The sequence below is a fragment of the Mus caroli genome, chromosome 1, assembly GCF_900094665.2.
Source record: "Mus caroli chromosome 1, CAROLI_EIJ_v1.1, whole genome shotgun sequence".
NCBI lineage: Eukaryota > Metazoa > Chordata > Mammalia > Rodentia > Muridae > Mus > Mus caroli.
In genome coordinates this window covers 2,043,815-2,069,168 of record NC_034570.1, presented here as the reverse complement: position 1 = coordinate 2,069,168, position 25,354 = coordinate 2,043,815, and the positions used below count along the sequence as shown (strand labels likewise).

Genomic DNA, 25,354 nt, shown 5'->3' with positions numbered 1-25,354 from the left:
TATAGGGGAATGCCAGGGCCAAAAGAATGGGAATGGGTGGGTAGGGAAGTGGGGGGCGCTATGGGGGACTTTTGGGATAGCATTGGAAATGTAATTGCGGAAAATATGTAATAAAAATATTAAAAATTTAAAAAAAAAGAAATGCAGGGGAAAGAGAGAAGGTAGACAGGAGGGAGAGAGAGAGACAGAGAGAGACAGAGAGAGAGAGAGAGAGAGGAAAGAAGAAGACAAAGAGAAAGGGAAGAGGAGAGAGAAGTGAGAGAAGAGAGAGGTGAGACGACAAAGGAATGAGAGAGCAAGGTGCGGGCTAAGCACCCTTTTTATGGTCTTCACTGTTACTATGTAACTGGGGAGGAGTTTAGCCTGAGGTCAGAAGCTTGGGCCATTGCTTATGTGACTACTGACCATGCTTCTCTTGTGAGGACTGTGAGAGGTGGTACCTTAGGCAGGGGCCAGAGTTCCAGGAGCATGACGGAAAGCCTACGGTGTCATGTAGGTGAATTATGACCATTGGGGCTCAGACCTCAGCTCGACTGGAGACCAGCCTGCAATTCCCCACAATTACTGGCCTCCAAGGAGCTAAGATGAGGTTCTTAAAGCTCACAACCAAAGTGACAGCCTATTCCAAAAAGGCCTCACCTACTCCAACAGGGCTACACCTTCTAATAGTGACACCTCCTGGGCCAAGCATATACAAACCATCACATGCTAAGATCAATGTTCACCAAGAGGTCAACCAAGAAAAGTATTAGGTCCTTGTCCAGAGATCATAGTTGTGATACTTGTCAAAGTGCAAAACTGGTTTGTGCCCTTATCCAAATAATTGGCCTGAGGATAAATTTAAGAATTTGGAATTTTTTTTTTAATTTGGTCATAGCAGAGTTCAAGACATATTGTCTCTGTCTTATGGTTATTAGTGATCACTCCTATGCAAATCTACAATGAAAAGGAGCAATCAGCACAAAAAGAAACACAAAATGTAAAGTTTAAGGAGAAAAAAAAATGAGTACCAGAAAATTTAATATTGGATCCAGACTTGTGCTAAAGAAGATCAGGAAAGGCCTGATGGGAAATAGAATAAAAGGAGCATCTCCCTAAGGGAGAAGCCCTTTCAGCTAATCCTGCAACTTGTGAAAAGAAAAGCCTAGGGAATTATCTGTTCCTATAAAGCAACAACAACAGAAAGCTTATGAAAACATAATTCAAGGAGGGGTCCTGGTCTCATATGCAGCAAGCAGGATAACTTGGCAACATTGGCCATGTTGTACTGGCTTTATAATCATAAAGGAAACAAGAACAAAGGGATTGTGGCCAAGAAGTGGAATGTGGTGGCTTGAATAATAATGATGTCTTCCCCTTATATGTTTGAATACTTGGTCCATAGTTGGTGAAAATGTTTTAAAGGATGCGGAATGTGGTCATGTTAAAGAAGATATGTCACTGAGAGTGGGTTTTGAGGTTTAAAAATCTCCTGTCATTTCCAGTTTTGTGGTCTCCCCCCTCATCTCTCTCTATGCCTCATATAGTGAGTCAGATATAATCTCTAAGTTACAGCTTCAGGACAATACCTGCCTGCCTGCTGCCATGCTCCCTGCCATGCTCCCTGCCATGCTCCCTACTATGATAGAACCTTGAACCCACAATTAAATGCTTATTTTATAAGTTTCTCTAGTCATGGTGTGTGCTGGATAGTTTTATATCAACACATGCTGGAGTCTTCTGAAAGGAGGAAACCTTAATTGAGAAAATGCCTCTATACAATTTAGCTGTCAAGCCTTTTCTTAACTAGTGATTGATGAAAAAAGGCCAGCTAGTGGTCCTGGGTTCCATAAGAAAGCAGGCTGTGTAAGTCATGATAAGCAAGCCAGCAAGCAGTCCTGTACTCACTGTTTTAGAAGATGAACTGTTATACAAAACCATGAATGAAATTAAACCTTTCCTACTCAAGTTGCTTTTGGTCATAGTGTTTCATCACACCAATAGTAATAGTAATAACTAAGACATGGTGATGGAAAATTAACTAATATAGGCAGAAAGGAGAGGCAAGAGGAAAGCAAGGAAGACAGGACTCAAGCAAGAATAAAACACATAAAGACAAACATTAAAGTCTATCTTTCCATATCCAGCATGTAGGACTTCTGGTAGCATCATGTGGGACATATAAAGTTCACATAGATCTGTCCCTCTGATCCTGTCACTGATAGTGTACATGGGACATCATCTGAGGTGCCACTACTGAGTGCTTACAGATTTCCTCAGAAGAATAGTCTATATTTCTAAAACATTTCATATATGTAATTAATCTCAGTATTGCAATGCCCTAATGATATACTATTTTTATCACCCAATTTCATGGATAAATAATTTAATGTACAGGGAAACTAAATGACAACTATTAACACATGCAGTTGATTTGAAACTCTGGATATCTGGCTCCAGAGACTGTTCGTAACACAGTGAGTGATGACCTAATTGACCAAAAGCTGGTTAGCCTCACCATGACTAAGTTTTTGGTATTTGATCATCTTCAGATCTTCTCTGCCTCCTACAGGCACCTGCCCCACCTTCTACTTATCTCTTAGTGCCTAAGCCATGGTTCTTTGCCTGTGAAGGCATCCACATGAGATGAGTACAAAAATAAAGCCTAGCTTCAAATCTTGGTCTCATGCTCTACTCTCAATTCAGGTCTTTATTTTGATCTTGTATCCATTGTTCCAGGCTAGAGCCTCTCCTATATAACATTTTATACATAAGAATCCAATGAGCATGGTTTTTTAAAGCTACAACACATAAAACAATTGTATTACTACAAAAGTTTTATGTTTTGATAAGCCTCAAGAATGGTAGAAAAGATAAAAATGTCCAAAGAAAATAATAAATCATGAGCTGAAGATGGGATCTAAGGCATAGGTAGCAAGTCACAGCTCTGAGCTCTATTATACATCTTCACTGAAATTCACTTATCAGCTCAGACTCCTGTCTTACAAAACTAAAACTTTTCATTTATCACTGCTTCGAGAGTTGTTGACTCTTCTGATTTCCAAAATGTATTTCTACTCCCAACTAGTATTTACTATATTTATTCAGTGTGTGCAGTTATGTGCTCATGCTAGTGAACCAACAATCTATATCAAATACAATGTCTTTATGTTAAAGATGCATCAAAAGCAAGATTATGTGCAATAAATTGACAGAGTTTCTGGACCAGAAGTTTACCAAAACCTTAAGCTGTATTTTCCTTGGAACAGTGTTTCTGTACTCACTGAGTCAATGTTTACAGCCACCGTACAGGACACGACTTCCACAAAGAAATTGATTGAAATTTTTAAGGAAATAACTGAATAATAGAAACATGTGTTTCTTAAAAGAACATATTAACTAGCAATGAAACCTTTCTAAGAAAAAAATCTATACTTCAAGTATCAAATTTCTGAAGTCATAGTTTAGCCTGAGATTGATTTTATTAGCCCCCGGGGCATGCAGAAAGCAAGCTGGCCCCTGGTGGCCTGCTGCTGCCTCTCAGAAAAGTTATTGTAAATCCTTAGAAGAGTGAGTACTTAAATAGTAAAAAGCTGTGGAGAAGGCCTTGTAGCTTGTCTTAATCTAAATAATCAGAAAATATCATTAAATTCATAGCCTGAGTTCAAAGCAAAACTTACTTCTGTATCTTTTGAGGAGTACTTGCATCTGGCTTTTAGCTGTATGATCTACCTCTTTTCTTTCTAGTCAACAAACTAGGGGCCAAGGTTGACTGAATCCATTCTCTCCCATCTTCTTCTGTCCTTTCCTTTCTCACTTACTCCCTTCCCTGTCCTCTTGATCTAATAGTCATGGAAGCGCTAAAATGCCCATGGCATTCCTTTAAGCATCACAGACACAGAAAGGAAAGCCCCTGACCTTCCCTGAAATGAACAGGGTACTGCAACAGGCCATGAAGTCAGAGATGCAGACGGTAGTAGTATCACTCTCCCTGGGAGTCATGAGAAGAGAGAAAGGCCCAGGTGGGAAGGAGCAGGAAGTGTCCAAAACACAGGAAATCTGCCATACATCCCTGAAGTGAAGGTACAAATGAGACAAGCTTCCTGCCGAGTTTCAATTCAAATGTGTAGTGCCATTCTGCTTATGGTCCCCCAAATTAATTATTTTGGCCCCAAGTGCCAACATGGAATGACACTTTTGATGACTATAAATTTGGTCACAATTTCATTGCCAGAAAAAAGCATGGAAACTCTTCTTTTGTGTTCTGGGCCTTGAAAATAGCTGAGAAGGAATCGTCAGCCCCCTTTTGGATTCCACTGTGTCTTTCTCAATGCTTGAAGAAGGCTCATGTTCTCAACAGAGTAAAAAAATAATCACACAGAGTTCTGGGTCAGAAATCCTTTTTTTTTTTTTTTTTTTATGTTTTAATTTAAGCTTGGTGTCCTCTGTCCACTTCACACACATGGTTCTTCATCTGGAAACCTTTAATTTTGTTTTGTGTTTCTAATTTTTTTGTCTTATATTAACCATGTTCTTCCAGTACATTACTTGATTCAGAGTATAGAAGACTACCTTCTATAAAAATAATCTTTGTTTGTGAGTTCATTGCTAAGGAATGTCTTAGTTCACTGTGATACCTCGGACTAGTTTCTTATCACATCCATGCCTATCCTCCCTGCTCTTCTCAGTTTAGATCTTATTATTGGGATGTTAGGTTCTTGTCTGGTTTTCAGTTCTATGATATTCATCCCAGGTTTATTGACTTTTCTTCAGGTCTATACCTTATTAATTTTCTCTTTCTCGTACTTCTCTAGAGTGTACAGTGCTAAAGTAGAACTGCACCCAAGTCTTGAGTTTTCCAGACACACTGACCCACTCCTTTGCTGGTATACTTCTCCTCTGTTAGCCACTGGGCATCTCCATGGGCGTGATACACATGCTCCAGTGTGTGAACATAGAGTGCAAGAGGGTTCTTGTGGATTCTTCTCAACATTATAATCTTAAGCCTAGAAATCCTCAGTTTTAAGTTCTTCCCTCTACCCTGACAGTACAGGAGAGGCCTGGCAAGGCTTGGGGACCAACAATGTGATGCTCAATCTCCCCAGGATAGCCACAGTCTAAATCATTCCCCAAAGCCAAGAAGGTCCTGGGGATGAGTTTCTTCAGTACATCTCTTCCCAACCAACCAGAAAGAGGAAAAGCAAGAATGTTACTTAACTCACCTTTATCTAGTGATTTGGGCAAAGACAACATTGTGTAGCACATTCACACCCTTGCAATAATTTAAGATAAATCAGCCTGTGTCCATCTTCACACTGTCTAGATGCAAGGCTATTTTCATCTTTGTTTTGGAGATTGAAGAAGTTATCTGAGAGGGTAGGTGAGGTAACTGGAGGTGAAAGCAGTCTGGCTTCAATTTCATTATCCTAACACTCTATCCTAGATACATTCCATTTCTTGTGTTTATCTCTCACACTTCTCAACCTCAGCTCAGAAATCTGTAGGCCTCAGATAATGAGAATGATTACAGTACCAGGCCCCTGTTGGGGCTGGAGCCACTGCACTCCCTCCTCCTATTTAGAGATTTTTCTCCATTCTTGCATCAGTGTTTGAAATCAGTGGATTTAGGTTTTAGTCCACTCATTTGTTACTCCTGAAGGTAGGTGAAGGTTGGAGATAATTTAGAGAACCTCAGCATTAGTGTTTTAATCTTTTACAATATTTAAATATCCCATTGGGTATAAGTGACAGTGATTGTAGATTGTTTTTTCACCTCTTTTACTGTAAGGGTCCAAGGGGTGATGGGTATAAAATGGAAGCACAGGGGGTTACATCCTTGATTTTGTACTGCTATGTAAAGAAATTTTCTCTGTGAGTAGAGACAGTCTCAGCAGCCCAGGCTGATTTCATACTGACAGTCTTTGTACCTCCACCTGCAGAATGCTAGGATCATAGGCAGATGGCACCAAACCCAACAGAAAATTCTCAATAGAAGGTGACTTGAGTTATGGCTTGAAGTAAATACAGGAATTAGACAGCCAATACATTGTAGAATGGTTTTTCAAGAACAGGTGACATACAGAATTTGGAAACCAAAGATCTATGAGAAAACTGTAGTTAATTTTAAAGATAAAGAGTCTTCAATGAGAAAGTGAGGTCAGAGAGAATCAGTGAGGACATATCCAGAGGGCAGTGTGGGGAATTGGACTGTGCACAGACAAGTTGGTCTCTAGTCGAGCTGACGTCTGAACCCCAGTAGTGATAATTCATTTACATGACACAGTAGGCATTCCCTTATGCTCCTGGAACTCTGGCTCCTGCCTAAGTTACCACCCTCCACAGCCTCCCACAATAAAAGCATGGTCAGTAGTCACATAGACAATGTCCCAAGCTTCTGACCTTCAGGCTAAACTCCTCCTGAGTTACCTAGCAACAATAAAGACCATAAAAAGGGCTGTTCAGCCCCTCCTTGCTCTCTTACCTCTTACTTCTCACTCTCTTACCTCTTACCCCTCACTCTCACCCTCATTCCTCTCTCTTTGTCTTCTCTCCTCTCTCTTTGTCTTTTCCTCTCCTCTCTCCCTCTTACTCTCTTTCTTTCTAGCCTTCCCCCCCTCACTTCTACCTTCTCTCTTTCTCCCTACCTTTCTATAATAAAGTTCTAAAACCATAGACAGTCTCTGCTCCAGTCAAGATCTGCTGCGCTCACTCTAGTCAGTGTTGGTAACCTCTATTCCCTCATCCCTCTCTCCCATAACCCCGGTGGCTTTAGTAAAGTAGCTCTGGAAATCCCAGGTAGGGCTGGCCCTTGGCCACCCCCTGAAGAGTAGTTCAGAGGATTGAATGCCCACCTAGGAATGAGTGGAAGGTAGATAGCAGCTCTCCCATGCCTGACTGACAAGAGAATAGGTGGAACTCTGGCAGGGTGTAGGTCTTTCCATTCCCTCTCTTTTCCCAGGACCCCTTTTTAGTTCCCAACAGGGCAGGACAAAGGAAATATTATCTTCTGGCCCTATGTCTACCTCTTCCAACTAGAGCATGTGCAAGAATGATCAAGAAGGGTTGGTTTTTGAAGAAGGTACAGTGTTGTTCTTGGTCTGGAAAACAATCAGTGATCAAGCTATAAACATGAAAGAACAGTGCAGAAGATCTGTACATTGGGTGACAGTGTATGTGTGGCCTATGCAGGCCACACTGCTGATGCAAGAATAGTTATCAATAGAGCCTTGGTGAGTGCCAGAGCCACCAGATGACTATGGAAAATCCAGTCTCTATGGAGTACAACACCTGCTAAGTTGATAGTTTGAATCAGTGCTATACACAGAGCAATGAGTTATTGCCATTTGGCATCTCTGCTCTCATTATGAGTTTTGACTATGATGGCATCCCCAGACTCTATAATACTAACCCTTTAGACACATACCATACCTAAAAAACCAATGCCACAGGCTAGGGTGCCAAGTCAGTGCATGAATTCCTGGAGAGAAACTATATCAATGATGCCATCAAGACAAACAATCTGGTGAACAAACCAGTCACCAAGGCACTCCTGGTAGTGGTCCAGTCTGGTGATAACCAGTCACCAAGGCACTCCTGGTAGTGGTCCAGTCTGGTGATAAAAACATTGAACTTGCTATCATGAGGTAGCACAAGCCCCTAAGGATTCTAAATCCTGAAAAAATAATATATAACTGAAATTGAAAGAAAAACAAGAAACAAAAAAAAAGTGTCCTGATATAGTGAGCATCCGTTGGAGCAGATTTCAGCCTTGATTGTGAGTGAGCCTTGGTATTGTGGCCTTCAACCTACTTGTTCAAGTGGCCAAAAACACTTTTTCATTAAAAAAAAAATTTAGTCAAGACACTTCAGGTTTTATTTGGATATATCTATTTAGCATTGCATGCATTTGAAAGATTTAGAGAACAAGAAACCGCAGGAAAACCAACAAATGTACTGTTAGTAATTGACTGGAAACAAGTATAGAAAGTCAAAAATAAATCCAAAGTCAAAAATAATTAGTAAAAAATATCTGACACATGGTGATTAATGTGAGCACAGAAGATTTGAATATAGAATGACTTCATTTTTTTCTTGTTTCTAAGTCTCATGTGTGGCAGGTAAAACTATTGACCAAAGGTAGGAAATACAAATGATGTGCAAGTTGCACCATAAGGAGGAGAATTTGGTGATTTTTCTTTTGAAAGTGCAGTTTTAGTTGCCTACTAAGTAACATTCATGGAAAAAAATATTTAAGTCCCTTTCTGGAAATAATTACTTTTTCATAATAATTTAAATATTTACCAATAACATTTTATAAGTAGAGAATATATATCTGTTTATTTTAGTGCCGAGTTACAACTTTGATAATAAGATTTATACCATATATTTTATTTTATAAACCCTACAGAGGCTTATTTTACCTTATCTTGCATGAAACCTTAAGTGTAATCAATGCTTAATTCATTTCATCACAGGAATTAAAGGACAGATGAATGGTTGGATGTAAGTGTGTGTGAGTGTGTGTGTGTGTGTGTGTGTGTGTGTGTGTGTGTGTGTGTAGATGGATAAATGGGTAGGTGGAGGAATGGATATATGGATAGGTAAATGGGTTGATAAGTGTGTGGATTAATGGATGGATGGACAGAGGATGAGTGGATGGACAGACGGATGAATATGAGGTGGAGATACATGGATGGATCAATATGTGGATTGTGGATAGACAGCTGCATAGATAAGTAGATGAAGAGATTGTTTTAAATACCCAGAGAAATAAAGTAAAAGAGAATTTTTTAATGGTGTTTAACTAATATAATTACAAACTGTTATTTGCTATCAGAAATCGTTTGTTTTATGTTTTCTTAAATTTGTTAGCTTATGTAGTCATAATTAGCAGCATTATTAGTACAAAGGTGAACTTGCTGATAACTCAGCAAATCAAATCTTTGAGCATTATTAATTCAAGACATAATTTATCAAGTTATTATCTCATACCTTATAAATAACTCATTTACCTCTGCTGTTTAGTTGATGGCTGGGTTTCCATGAAAGTTTCATGTTCACCTCACTGTTATACTGCAACCTTCTAGCAGCTTCTATTACACTCATGATGGACTTCATTCCAGTATGAACATAATTCTCGTTGTAATTGTAACAGATATCACATGTGATCTAACTAGACTGTAGGAAATAAGACAATCACTGCCAGAGTCAATAGCAATTTTACACATCAGAAAAACAATCAGCAAAATATCAGTCTAACAACTTAAGACTACACAAGCCTCTAAAATATAAATAATGAATTCCCTGTTGTCTAGTGATAGGAACTATGTAGTCATTGCTAAGTAATATTTACAGAATGAAACAAATTGCTCAGAAATTAAATGTAACTGTCACCTTTCAGATTCAGAGGTGATATTTCAAATTAAAGTATGCCTCACCTTCCTAAAACTATTGACCACTTTGGCAACATAGCTACCTTGAGAACAACTTCCATTTAAAACATTTCATACTTTTGACCTTAAACATCAGGACTTTCTGAACCCATATTTTTATCAGTAAAATAGTTTTACAAAGTTATTGTGTGTTTCTGACAGACATGAAAAAATTAACATATGTGAGTCATCAGTAATTGACTTCATTAACAGAAGTTAATTATGTGCTCTACGTGGTCTCCTTCACAATAGAGATTCCTCTATTAGATTTGCCTATCATGTTTTGCCACTTTGTAGCTACATTACTTTTATCCTTGTTGTGATCAGATGCTGTGATAGACAAATTAAATGAGGAAAGATTTATTTTTTTCTCTCATACTGAAAGGGTTCCATTTACATTTGATTGGCAGACATGCTAGGGACAGGAAGTGAAGGGAAAAGATGAGGACTGGGGACAGGAATAACCTTTAAGGGTCCCAGTTACCTAGTTCCTCCAACTTGACTCAACCTCTTAACCATCCAGAACCATCAAGTATACCACCACAAAATGGGAACAGAGGAGCCTATGGGGGACATACCATACTCAAACCACAAACAAGCTTCCATATAAATGATAATCATCAAGTCTTCTGGCAACATTTGCTTCTTAAAGTATCAACCAACCAATGTTTCCTACATAACACAGAAGTAGCTTTGTCCAAAGTTGGTGGTTATGCATATTTTTGAAGTGGATAAATACATTGTCAAAATTGCTTATTATAAAACATGAGATGGAGTAGAAAGATGGTTCAATAGGTAAAAGAACTAGCTGCCAAGGCTGATGACCTGAATTCAACTCCCAGAGCACATTGTCCCAGAGTAAGCTAATGCAAGTGTGGTCAGTAAGGAATAGGCCTTATTGACCACTTGCTACTGATTGCTCCTTTCCATTGCTCCTCCCTGTTTCCTTAGCACTTTAGTCTTCATCTTCCTACTTCTTTACTGAATTCATTCCAGCCCATAATCTTTTAGTAGCCAGGCTTGATACTTTGGTCTTCTCAGGTTTCTTATTTATTTATATATTTATTTATTTATTTATTCATTTACTCACTAATTTTTAAATTCTGTGTGGAGAGGCATAGGCGCATGCTTGCCAAAGTACCTGTGACAACTTGTGGGAGTAGGTTCTCCCTTTCTACCACACGTGCTCTGGCAACTGAATTCAGTTCATCAGGCTTGGTAACAAGTGTGTTTTATCTATTGAGCCATCTCCCCCACTCCATCCTACATTTTATAATAAACAATGTTGACTATATCTTTATCTACTTTAAAAATATGCATCAACCAGCTACTTTGGACAAAGCTATGTGTGCTACCCTCTAGAAACTACCAGTGAGATGGAACAAACCACGTGTAGTCATTACTATGTGATTCTGTCCTACTCTGTTTTTTGTTACTGTAATAGAATAACATGGACTAGATTATTTTTTTTAAAAAAAGGTGGGTCTTGGTATTCACAATCATAATAGTAACATTTGGGAGGCTTACATAAGAAGTTTTCTATGAGTTGTAGACCAGCCAGGACTACAAAGTAAGACTCCATCCCCAAAACAAAACATCTTGTGCCAATATGACTAGGGTAAATTTTTTCTAGCATGATTGAGGCTCTGAGATCCCTCAGTACTACAAAAAGGGAAACAATTTTCTTTCTTCTAATTTGAGGGCCTTGGAGGTACTGCTATCTGGCATCAAGGTGCTGGTGTCTGTTAAGAGCCATCTTTTGGTGTAACAAGGCATACATACAACATCAAATTATTGGATGGGAGAGATGTCTTGATGAGTTTGAAGATTACATATGAACTTTCCCAGAACACATTCAAAACACAGAAGAAAGTCAACATACTATTAAATATTAGATAAGCAGGGAGAAATTTGCACTCGTTCACTCCTGTATCACTTTGAGCCACATCCACAAACAAGAACCTCTGTGAAGCAGATGGCTTGCCAGATTCACAATCTTTTCAGTTCTCAGCCAGAAATTCCTTATTAAGACTCTTTAGCAATTTTTAGTACTGTCATCTAGAGCCATTTTGTCCAATTTCTTAGGAGCTAGGAAAAGAGAGTCCAGCTTGTGTAGCCAGGCCATTGAGACTCACCACCATTTCTGATTCCTTTGTTTGCTATACAATATACATCAATGTTCAAAAGTTCTTTCAAATCAAGCTCTGGAAACATGCTACTGCCTAAAGCAATCTGCTAACTGTTCCTCCATGTTGATTATATTTCTGGGATCATGACTGATGAGGAAGAAGCACATTTTCCAGCCTTCCTAGAGCATAGGAATGGGTGAGGCATTACCACACAGCTAATGATGGCAGGTTCCATGGCATATGCAGCTCCTATCTCCCTGCAGGAAGCTGCTTCCATTATCATCTTTTTCTTACTTTCACTGGTCTGAAAAACAGCACCCCACTGAGAAAGATTGTTTAAGCCACAAAATGGTATCTAACTGCTGAGAACAGAAAGCCTGGATCTCAAGGCCGTCTCATGGCACAAAACAAGTTATTTGCTCTGAGATGCTAGGCAAGCCCTTGAGTGTTACATGGCAGAGAAATAATCTAGACGGTTGATACATTTTTGTGCATATCTTTGTTACAGTTTTGTTTACACAGAAAGTAATACACAAGGGAGGGCAATTTCTTGGTAACTTTGCCAAGCAGCAGACATTTCCCTTCTGAAGCCACTGCTTTAAGTGGTCAGGGGCTCATTCATCATGAAGAAGCAAAATCAATGGCCCTTCTAGACTTTCTAAGCAGCATGGAGCTAGTTATGCTTTACAGATATTGTTCTGCAAATTTGAGAATGTCAAGGAACTGGATGCACTGACACTATGTACTTTAAAATTATGAAAACTCTGTTACACATCTTCTTGTCATCCTTTAAGGTGTCTGACCAATGCTCTGAGCAATAAGAACAGGAGGAGAAATCACTAGGAAAAGCTCTGGTGGCACAAGGATGGACACAACCTTCTCTAAAACTCCAAATCTGCAGACAGTTCATCAAATTGATTTTACTGAGTTTTCTTCAGTATCTCTCTTATTGAATTTAGTTTTCAAATCCTCTACTGTCTTCATAATCTTATTCAGCAGTTTGCGTTTTCCATTACTTCGATTAGGAGTTTATTTCTATCCCCTTTGAGTTCCCTCACATATTCACTTGTATCTTCTTTAAATTTCTTGAATTATTTGATTGTATTTACAAAAAGTTTAAAACTTTATTTTATTTATATTTTATGTATGCATGTTCTGCATGTACAACTGCACGCCAGAAAAGGGCATCAGATCACATTGTAGATGGTTATAAGCCATTACATGGGTGCTGGATATAGAACTCAGACCTTTGGAAGAGCAGCTAGTGCTCTTAACCACTGACCCATCTTTCCAGCACCTATAAATGTTCTTTTAATTCTGTGTCCTGGGATTCATCTAGGTAATTCCCATTGGAGATTATTTCTATAAGCCTAGTGGTCTTGTGTGGTGAGAATACATGTTGTCTTCATATTTCATGATGTTTGTTTTTGTAGTGGGACCTGATCATATAGATTATTTCATCACTTCTGTGTCTATTATAAGGTTCTCAATACTTTATGTTCAGTGGAAGTCTGGTTCCATTAATTACTGTTGCCAGAACTTGGTTAATGTCACCTCAACAAGCTAGTTCTTCAGTTATCCAATGTTGATTATTGATTGGAGAGATTAATTGAAGTGATTCTAATTAGATGGTAATTTCATGGGTGCAGAGTGTCTTATGTGGTTGGCCTCCCAGCTAGGTCTGGGCCTCTAAAAATCAGTATGAGACAAGGGACTAGGCAACCTTTTGGAAAAGACTGTAAGTGTGGCTCCTGGCAGGACCTGGCCTAAAGTGAGTCAGACTCAACAGGAGATACAAATTCTAGGTAGGTCTGGAGGGGCAGCATGGGAGACCTTAAAAGGCGAGGCCTCTGGGTCAGACTTTGCAAGAGAGATGGAGGATATGGTTAGATCTCTGCCAAGAAGGGTAACAGGGAGGAGTGGTGACTATAGTTGTAGGTGAGGATCCTGGATCACATTTATCAAGAGAACTGGTGAGTGGACACAATTCTCAGCTGCAGTTTTGTGGGAGGAAAGAACTGAATCAATCTAACCAAAAGAACTTGTAGATGGAGTTCTCACTTCAGACTGGAGGGCCAGCATGAAGGGCTCAGTAGCATGAGAGAAGTATCTGGGACATACTAAATGAGAGCATGCCAAACTGTTTGGGATAAAAACGAGAAAGACAAAAACTCAAGTGTGGTGGTGCATGCCTTTAATACCAGTACTTATAAAGTGGAAGCAGGGTCTAGAATACAATCCTGGCCTCTTCTACCTGATAACATTGAGACCAATATGGACTACATGAGACCCTACCTCAAAAAAGAGAAAACAAAAGTTATGATAATGACAAAATTAAACTATACATGAAAAGGGAGTATATAAAAGCTTATTATTTCTAGTATTTTAATTAGGAAAAATTTAAAAACAAATAAATTTTGGTATAACCACATTAATACTATATTATATAACATATAATAAATTCATAGTATAAATATGATATAATTCAGTTATCAATCCATTAATAGTTATAATCCTACAGAAGATGGAAACATGAAATTCCATGCTCAATACTAAGGTCAGTCAGACAAGCAGAATAATTTTTTTTTATTTATAGTAGTGCCTTTATTTTTAGTAGTACTTTAGTTAACTCTGTGTAACACTTTCCTCCAAATTGAAACATCATATCCTGAAGGGAAGTTTCTTAAGCACCAAAATAGCAACTTAAAATAGCTTCTGGAAGTCCCTAAAACTGAATAAATTCACTAGGCCCCTCCCTACCAGAGTAAAAGGTAAAAGCTGGGCATTCTTCTCAAAGAATGTGAAACTGGGAGAAAAGAAGACTTTGATAAGCCAATCTTCCAAGAAGACTCTCCAGCTAGACCAGCTGCCTGGAAGAAGCGAAGACTAGATGACTGCCTGGATAAAGTTTAGACCAACTGAGACACAAGGAAAGAATGCTCTTCGCTCTGTTGAGCTGCCTGAAGGCTGTGCCGTGTGCTCTAGGTCCTCATCTTTGTGAGCTGTCCCTTATGTTCTGGTGAGCTTTGGTGATGCAGCTATCTTTGAGTCATTTCTTCACTTTTAAGTAACCCCTCACCCATATTCCTATAAATTACCCCAATAAAATTCACGGGTTCACCAAGTTGGACTTTGATAGCTCCCTGTCTGGGGTGAGTAGACATGTGGTTTGTATCTCCCTAGGAAATGTTTTGTCAGACTACATGGTGTCTATGAGGAAAGAACAAAAAGGAAGGCAAAAACTGAGAGGTACTTACACTGTGAATATGATGGTGCTTCCACTTTTATTTTTTTTCACATCATTTAAGCAGTAAATCAGTTTTCTTTTTTGTTTACATTTCTTTCCAAAATATTTTGGAGAGAGTGTTTCTCTGTGTAGCCCTAGCTGTCTTGGATCTCTATACTGACCAGGTTGGCCTCTAACTCATGGAAACTCACATATGCTTTCTAAGTGCTGAAATTAAAGGCATGTACTCCATGTCTGGCATATTAATTCTAGAGGCTAATCAATTCTCTCTCTCTCTCTCTCTCTCTCTCTCTCTCTCACACACACACACACACACACACACACACAGAAATTTACCATCCTGATGCTAGTCACAGATTAGCCAGTGGAGAAACCTGCTATGACTTATTTCATGCTCAAATAAACAAAATATGCCCACAGTCATGAATTAAGGAAGCACTGTCATTTGTTTGTGGTTTTGGGTGATTTTCTTGCTTAAAGACACCTCCTTGGAGTTTTTGTAAACAGTTTGTTTCCTCTAATAGTTGCATAATTATGTACTCACTGTTTTGAAATAAAAATAGACTAGAAGGTATTGCCTGGGATTATGCTCTGGCTTCTTCCTTCCCTTTGGTCTCTCACCTTTCATACTTGCCATTGGCATCTTGACTGAAGCATACCAAAGGGCCTGAAGTACACTTGACCTGAATGTGTCATATCCAGACCCTGGTGATCTGAGGTTCTATCAGGTCAAGGGGTAAATATTCCACCAGACTTCAGAACAAAGGTTAGGCTTTTGCAGTTCAGACCCCAGAAAGAGGTCCAAAGGCCTGTCATTCTTGCAGTCCGTAGGTGACACCTTTGCCACTTTACAGAATATGAAGCTGTCTTCATATGTCGAGGACAGTTCCCAGAGCACACACTGCTTATGTTTCTTTTTCACTCCAGCTTAACATAGAGGTTTTAGAGGTCCAAAATAACAGTCCTTCTTAAAACCAGATAGTTTTGAAATCCAGTCTTGCAAATAGGTGACATAACACAGCAGAAGAGTATGGTGGGACTCAGCTGATGTTCTCAGCATCAAGTATCCCGACCCGCGGGACCTAGTTATTTGAGGAGGTTGAGGGGGACCAAGCCTGAAAGAGAAACGGGCGAGAAAAGGGAGCAAGACCAAGCAAAGGGTTGTCAAGGTCTACTTTAATGGAGGCTGAAAGCCTGATTATAAGCACACAGTGAGGAAATAGGGAGGGGCTGAGGGGGAATGATCAAAACACAGAGAGAGGGACGGATATCTGGGGTGGATGCTGAGTGCAGGCTTGAAACATCTTGTGGCTTATTTTTGGAAGCTGGTTCTGCCCAAACAGCCCCAGGTGTCTGGCCAAGACAAGGGTCAGTTGGTTCTCACAATCAGCCCTGTGTGAAGGAGGGGGTGGCTTGGCTCCCAACAAAGGGTCAATTAATTCTCAGGGTGGGAGCTGTTGAAGGTCTGGTTTCCCACAGTCTGGTCTTCCACAATCAAGAGGGATTCGAGGAACTTCTCTTGGATGTTTTGTTTGCTGAGTGGGCATTTTTTTCCACATCATCTCATTTATTAGAATTTACCAAGTTTTCCAATGCACTTTGTCTGAACAAATATTCTCCTGAAAACTGCTTCCTTTGAGGACAAGCATTTCACTAGATTCTTTACTAAACATTTTCAACTTAATTTCTTCTGAATTAATAGAATCTGGATTGTTGGCTGCATGTTTATGAAGCTGTAAGCCCAGATAACTAGAAAAACCATTTCCCTTAAAATCACACAACTCATGAACTCAAAAACTTCAGAAGATTTCACTCTCCTAGACAAATGTGAATAGACACAAGGTAATAGAACTAACAACAGTACAGGAATATTATGAATTTCTAAGGTTCAAAGAATGATAGATGGCTTTTACTGGATATGAAAGACAATATTTTTAATCATTGAACTAGAATGTTGTCAGAGAATATAAAGACCTGAATGTGTACAGTAATATGAAGAACAGCTTAACTTATTTAATCCACAGGAAAAAAAATTCCCTTAATCCATTTTGAAATTTACTACTGACTCTTTTATTGTTAGAGTGAATATTATATCTCCATGATACAATTAATTATCTCTCTATTCTTGGAGGAGGGCTATTGTGTTTCAAACTAGAGTGAGCAGCTGAATATTGGAGAATAACTGCATGTTGCTCAGTTGTTTCCCACCTCAACCAGGTGCCAGTTGTATTTGTTGTTGAATGAGACTGAAGAAGGGAATTAGAAAGCATGGCTGGTCACCTTTTTGTATGACAACCATTCCTTAAGCAGATTCTCCCAGGCTGGAATCTCTGGAACCATTTCTCTGGCTACATCATGCTGCCTTGGCCTCCACCTCCACAGTACTATTTCATAAAATGAAAAATGATGGATAATCTGTAGAAATATTCCTATGCACACCCTAAAATGTTCCAGTATACTATTTCTTATTTATAAAGTTGAAGTGGAAATTTTTGGTTTCTTTGGAGACTCAGTTATGTAATGTGAGTTTTGTGGAGGCTGTCTTATGAGAGGATGTTTTGCTGAGAACAGACAGATGTGTTTTTCTGGAAGCTGCCTGGAAGAACGGCATGTGGTGTTTTGCTGGAACAGACACTTAAGAGAACACATGATATTTGGAAAGGGTACAAGTATAAGCCAACAGACAGTGAACACTGTTGTGGCATTGGTTCACCTTGCCACTATCTTTTTTTCCTAATTTAACTTTATTTTTTACTTATTTACTTTACATCCTGCTTACTGCCCTCATTCCAGTCTCCCTCTCCCATAATCTTCCCACCCTCTCCCCCTCCTCCTCTCCTCTGAGCAGATGGGGGCCCTCCTGGGTATTCCCCCACTGTGGGGCATCATATCTCTGTGTCACCTTGCCATTCTTTGCTGGTCTTCACTGGACTTTGCTGATACTTCTCTTTGCTGGCAACTCTGTAGCATTGGTTCACCTTTCCTTCTTTACTGACCATCATTTGTGGTGACTGTGTAGAAAGAAATACACCAAAAAAGTGTCTCATGGTATTCCAGTGACTTCTTGCTGCTTCCACAGATTTGGACTGACTACTGGATCTAACTGATGATGATGATTCATGAATGATGTGGAGTGCGAGTAGATCAAGTTACTACTACTGCTGATTTGTGTGATCTGAACTACTGATATCCTGACAACAAAGACTGGAATTGCCCCAAAGAACTATTTATAAACAGGTCCACATCCTCCTTTGCCATATTAACCTTTCCTGTCCACTACCTCTAGTGGGTAGTGGGCTAGAAGGGAGACTACAGCATTTAAGAACCCTCATTAAAGCAAGTTTTGAAAAATCTCATCCTACATAAAGTGTCGAAGGATTAACAAGCTGTCTAGTACTGACTCCCAGATCTTGTGTTTAGGATCATTGCCTAAACTCTGTTTGACAATTCATTACTTTGTTCATTATTCTGTTTGGAAAATCCTCAGGAAACATGAAAGAGGCAAAGTAAATACACAAGAAGAAAGAATAAAATATATTTGGGTAGATAGAGTTCATGGGCAATCACTGACCCTTTAAACAAAGACACTCACTCATTCAGTAAAAATAGTTCAGCAGTCTAGTTACTGCAAGAGGTCATATGCTGGGAGACAAACAAGGCTTCTGAACCTCTTGTCTTGGATCTTTACACCTTACCCCATGCACAGACAGGGTCTGGGTGTAGGAGACTGGAAAACAACAGTTCTTTTTCTCTCTACCATAGTCCAAAACCATTTGAGAAATGAGGCAACTAGGCATCAATTGGGTCAATATTATGTTATCCAGTACTAAGTCATGCCGAAGCTGTGATTCTGTATGCTTATCTAAGGAGCCTATTCATGCACACTGACACTCTCCTTTGGACAACCCTTCCAAAGGGAAAATTGAGAACAATAAAGTGAACATACTCAGTCAGGATAGTGAAGATACAGAGGAAGTTAAAGAAATTCCTGATGCTTTTTTATGTTTAATATGCAAGCTCCACCCAGTCAATGTGAGCAGCTACCCACAGAGCTGTGCTTCACTAGAGAAGATTATACAAAGGACAAATGAGAAGTCAGCCCTGATCCTCAAATAGAAATCTCTTTACCCAGAAACTGAAACCATAGACTATCTGTGTGTGTGTGTGTGTGTGTGTGTGTGTGTCCCCTACCTCAGATAGCCAAGATATTTCCCATCACACTGGAACAAATCAGAAGTCACATTTCTGATGTGTGTGTGTGTCCCCTGTACCTCAGATAGCCAAGATATTTCCCATCACGCTGGAACAAATCAGAAGTCACATTTCAGTGAAGGACTAAAGCTATAAAACAAAGCTGCCTAGCTATATGCATGTGAAACCTACCACCATAGCTGTGTGAGCACAGATACCATTAATCATATCAGGAGTCAACAGAAGGAGATAGGTTTAAAGAAGTATTGACAATAGGGAAAAATGTCTCAGTACTACTGCACTTCAAGAGAAGAAATACAGAGGAGAAACCCCAACCCCTAAAAAAGATAAATAGATTAGGCACACTTAACACAAAAATGCTGAGCTGTTGCAATACAATGAGATTGGGCCCCTATATATGACCAGACCCTGCTCTGCCCAAATACTATGCTGCATTCAGCAATGGCATTCATATCAGATGCATTTGGCAATGGCAGTATGAAAGTCAACTGCCAGAGAGGGTCTCCACACCTACAAGCAGTAAAGACTCATCGAGACAAACTCTCCCATGGGAGCCAGAGCACTAGCTTCTTAAGCTCAACCCATAGAAATAGGGGATCTGAGGGAGGGTGTATGTATAAGGGGGAGGAATGCATTTTAGCCAAAATCTTGCTAAATTAATGCATGTTTCCTTGTGAACCAAAATTATCTCTCAGTTAACTTCCAGGATCATAGATTAAAGGCTCTGTAACTTTCCAGCTACCTAAAACTCAAACATAAAAGTATCTTCACAATAATCTATAAACAGTTACCAAAAGAACCATTCACAGGCTCTTCCAAAGTATTAATTTGGAGAAAACTTTCATTTACTGTTAGTTCATTTTTTCAGCAAATCATTTTTCATAAGGATGTCAAACTGAAGGCTTTAAAGAATAGTCAACACCTGAACCTCATTTGTACATGAAAAAGACTAAGTGAAAATGTTTATTGCAACATAGTCTGATTTCACAAGAAAATAACTCATATAGGCTTTTTAAGATAGTTGATATTTTTACTATAAATACCAAGTGATCATTAAAGACAATTTGAGAAATATCATTTTAAAAATATGAGTAATGCTTTGCCAATATTCTTATTGGTACAACCAAATTTAAACATAAGATTTTATAAAAATTTCACTGACAAACTTTCGCATAACCTTCAGTTTTTCTGTGTACTGCAAACGCTTTTCTCATATAGTCCTAGTGGGAGAGATGGCTATTTTCCACTTCCTAAAACAGATGTGTTGCCCAGAAATGATGAATCCCAGAAATGCAGGAACATAGGTATCAAGGAACTGTTTTTAGGCTATGGTATATGATCATAGAGAACTTGTCACATTCAGATCTGATGTAGATTTGCTTCTACAGGTCCTTCTAAATTTTTGTTCTTTCCTCTTTTCCTATTTTGTTGTTAACACCCAGCTGGCCACAAAAGGCACTCACTGAGAGTTCCTTTGGTTTGAGTGGCCAGGTTCTGGCTAGATGGAGCCATCCCAAGCTCATCTACTGATGAAAGATGGAGGTAAGACTCAGGTCTTTGTTACAGTGTTAACTATTAGACTGGCACATACAAAGATACTTGGAAGTCAAAATACTTCAAGGCCTCTTCATGTTATCACAACACCTATACCTCTCATTGTGTTCCTGCCCCTCCACAGGAATCTACATTTCACTCAAGGGATAGCTCCATCACCTGCCTTACATTACCTGCCTTATGTAGAAAAACATACCTCATAGGCAAATTCTATTACAAAGACAATTACAAAGTTTTTGTTTTACTTTGCTTTACTTTGCTTTGCTTTGCTTTGCTTTGTCTTGTTTTGTTTGTTTTGTTTTGTTTTGTTTTGTTTTGTAATTTAATGACCACATTTTACATAGCTATACTAAAAGGTCTGGCTGGAAGCAATACTACCTATTCATCTCAGACCTTTGAGGTCACAGAGTTTCATCCAGTAAATTGGATGCTTATATCTGGTTACAGCCAAATTCACCAAACCATGCTAACGTGCCCTATACATAAAGCCAATAACAGCATTTATCCAACCCATGCATGGCATCCTTAGACCACATTTCTTGGACTGAAGACATTAGCACCAAAGAAACATTCTGATTATTATTTCACAAAGAAATCATAAACCCACAAGATGCTATCTTTCTCCTTCCAAAAGAGTATTTGGGAAAAAATAGAAATAGAAAAAAGGAAGAAACCAATAAAACAGAAACAAAAAGAAATACAAAATCAGTAAAATAGTTGGAATAAATCAACAAAATTGACCAAACTTTAGCCACATTAACAAAAGTATAGAAAGAAAAAACTCCAAATTAATTAAATTAGAGATAAAAGGAATGCATTAAAACAAATATTAAGTTAATTCAAAGAATCTTAAAGGTATGTTTTAAGTATCTGTATTCCACTAAACTAGAAAACCTAAAAGAAATGGATAGATTTCTTTATATCCTACCTACCAAACTTAAATATAGATAGAATGAACTATTTAAACAGAGCCATAACCACTGGCAAAATAGAATCAGGAATTAAAACTCTCCCAATAAAAAATTAAACAAAATTAAACAAACAAACAAACAAACAAACAAAAAGCAAAAAAGCCTAGGGCCAGGTGAATTTGGCCCAAAATTCTACCAGCACCTCAAAAAAGAACTAATTCCAATACTCCTCAAATTATACTCCACTAAAACAGAAACTTCTGGAACATTTCCTAAATCTTTTTACAAAACCACTATTACAGAGATACTGAAATCACATAAAAAAGACAAGAAAAAAATAAAATCTTAGACCAATATACCTTATGGTGCAAAACATTCTCAAGGAAATATTTTCAAACAAAATACAAAATATAATTATCCATCATGATCAAATTGGCTTCATTCCAGAGATTCAGAGATAGTTCAAAATATATAAATCAATAAACATAATCTACCACGTGGACTGAAAGATAAAAGGTACATAATCATCTCATTAGTTAAGAAAAGGCTTTATCAAAATCCAATATCCTTTTATGAGAAAAATCCCAGAGAGAATAGGAAAACAAGGAACAAAACCCAACAAAATAAAAGCAATTTATATCAGTCCTACAACCAACATCATCATAAATGAAAAGAAACTCAAGGTGTTTTATTAAAATCATGAACAAGACAAGGACATTCATCTTCTCCACACCTGAACAATATAAGAGCTGTTGGAGGTATCACCATTCCCAATCTCTAATTGTCCTACAGAGCTATAGTAATAAAAACAGCAGGTATCAACATAAAAACAGACATGCTGACCAATGGAATCTAATTGAAGATTCAGATATAACCCCACATGTGGGTGTATATGCACTTGGTTTTTGACAAAGAAGCCAAATATATACTGTGGAGGAAAAACAGCATCTTCGACAAATAGTGTTGATCAAACTAGATAGTTGCTGCATGTAAAATAATTAAAATAGAACCATGCCTATCACTCTGCACAAAACTCATCTCTAAATGGATGAAGGACTTCAACATAAGACTAGATACCTTAACATGTGACAGAAGACAGAGTAGGGAATAAGACTGAACTCATCAGCACAGGAAAAGAGTTTCTGAAGAGGACTCTGAGAGTACAGACATTAAAACCAACAATTAATAAATGGAATCTCATGAGGTTTAGCTGCATGTGCAAAAATAACCTTCAAGAGCTTGTGTTAAAGTACATCCTAAATGTCATCTTTATTAAGACTGTATGCTAGGTATGCTGATGCATTCATTATTATTTTCTGTATTTTCTATTCTTAAAATATTTTGTAATTTTAATAGTGAGTAGAAAATTGGAACTTTAAATATAACACACTCTTTCAAGGCTTCCACCTTGAAAATGAGAATGCTCAACTCTAGAGAAAATTAATCAAGAGGATATTAATCTCATTTGACATTTAAGGTTGCATTTTAAGGCTCCAATATGGTTTCTAGACTCCTCACCTCTTCTGCTTCAACATGGAAACCTGATCATGTCTATTTCCTGCTGTATATGTCAAATGTTTGCTATTTGTCCTACAGATAAAATTCCAAATTATAGTTTTAACAGTAAGGTCCTTTACCCATTTGTCACCCTCCTTTCTTTCTTTTTTTGCTATCCATTCTCAGGATGGTGCTTTAGTCACCTACACTTGTCATTCTCCTTGATGGTTCCATGTTTGAGAAATTCAGTTGTCTTTTCAGAGCTTGTACTACTTCTGTGCCATAATTTGAATCAAATATCCCCCAAGGTCCCAAGTGTTGAATACTCTACTTGGAGGTGGTAGAAACTTTAGGGGAAAATGGAAAGAAGTTGACTCATCAGGTCTTATCCTGAAAGGATATATTGAGACCCTAGCTTGCTGTCTTTTTCTGCTTCCTAAGCAACCTTAGGTGAGCATGTTCAACCATAATGTCTCACCTCACCACAGGATGAAAAGCAAGGGTCAAGTGACTATGGACTAAAATCTCCAAAACTGTGAACCAAGAGAAACCTTTGTTTTTTATAAGCTGATGTAGTTTTATTGTAAGATATTTAAATTTTTACTATAAGATATATAAAAATATTATTTTAAAATACATAAAAATCCTTTAAAACCCATTATGCCATGTTCAAGCAAATCAGTAAAATCTATCATAAGCCTAACCAGTTGAGTTCATTTCCTCTTTCTCATCAATACTGAAGTGTCACAACAACTTATTACGTGAACTATAGTTAGTGACTCACATAACTACCTCACCTACCAGGCTACATCAAGCACAAGAATTACCTACTACGTTTTCGTTCCCCTGAATCTAACACAGGCCTGATATATTATAGAATATTTGTTTGCAAAAGAATTGATGAATGAGGGTACATTTACATGAATATCCAGTTTTATATGTAGTAATTTATGATGTATGAAATTTCATTAAATGTATATAATGTATACTGGTTAGTCTCATTCTCTACTTCCTTTATTCTTCTATCTCCCTCATACCTCTGAAGCCACCCCCTACAGGTTTCTTTCTCACACTCATATCTTTTTGTTCAGTCTTGTGACGCACTGAGTTTAACCAGGGCTGTCTGTATAAAGCTCCCCTGTAGCATCTTACCTATCCTCTAAAGTTGGGATGACATCCAGTGACAGAGAATTACTTTAGATTTTCAACAAACATGTGTATCAACTCACACATACACAATAACTATATATATTTATATATGATATATAGTTACATATATAATATTGTTACATACAAAACATTAACTATTAACTATGCATACACATATATATTAATTTATGTATATATATTTTTATATTATATATTATATATCTTGTATAAATTTATATGTATTTATGAGTATATATTTTTATGTTTATTATTATATATTATATATCTATTATAATGGATTATTATATGTAATACTTACATTTATTTATAATTTCTGTTTTTATATTATATTTTAATATAATATTTCTATATTTTATATATTTTAGATTGTATACTATTATATATCTATATGTAATTATATATTATAGATTTACATATTTATGATATTATATAATATTGATAATATAATATATATTATGTAGTGAATGAGACTTGCCAGTAGAGATACGCTTGCTGGATTGTCCTGCTTCTGTAACACATGGGTATTATTTAAGTAACGACTTTCTTTTTTTTTTAATTAGGTGTTTATTTCATTTACATTTCCAATGCTATCCCAAAAGAACCCACCCACTCCTCCACCCACCCATTCCCACTTCTTGGCCCTGGCGTTCCCCTGTACTGAGGCAGATAAAGTTTGCACAAACAATGGGTCTCTCTTTCCACTGATGGCCCACTAGGACATCTTCTGCTATATATGCAGCTAGAGACACGAGCTCTGGAGGGTACTGGGTAGTTCATATTGTTCCATCTATAGGATTGCAGATCCCTTTAGCTCCTTGGTTACTTTCTCTAGCTCCACCATTGGGAGTCCTGTGATCCATCCAATAGCTGACTGTGAGCATCCACTTCTGTGTTTGCTAGACCCCGACATAGTCTCACAAGAGACAGCCATATCTGGGTCCTTTCAGCAAAATATTGCTAGTGTATGCAATGGTGTCAGCTTTTAGAGGCTGAATATGGGATGGATTCCTGGATACGGCAGTCTCTAGATGATCCATCCTTTCATCTCGGCTCCAAACTCTGTCTTCGTAACTCCTTCCATGGGTGTTTTGTTCCCAATTCTAAGAAGGAGCAAAGTGTCCACACTTTGGTCTTCGTTCTTCTTGAGTTTTATGTGTTTAGCAAATTGTATCTTATATCTTGGGTATTCTAAGTTTCTGGGCTAATATCCACTTATCAGTGAGT

General features: G+C 38.0%; 1 pseudogene; it reads left to right on the top strand.

The window, feature by feature from the left end:
- LOC110310610 overlaps nucleotides 1-12,382 on the top strand; it is a 192,651-nt pseudogene extending 180,269 nt beyond the window's left edge.
- Nucleotides 12,383-25,354: the final 12,972 nt, after the last annotated feature.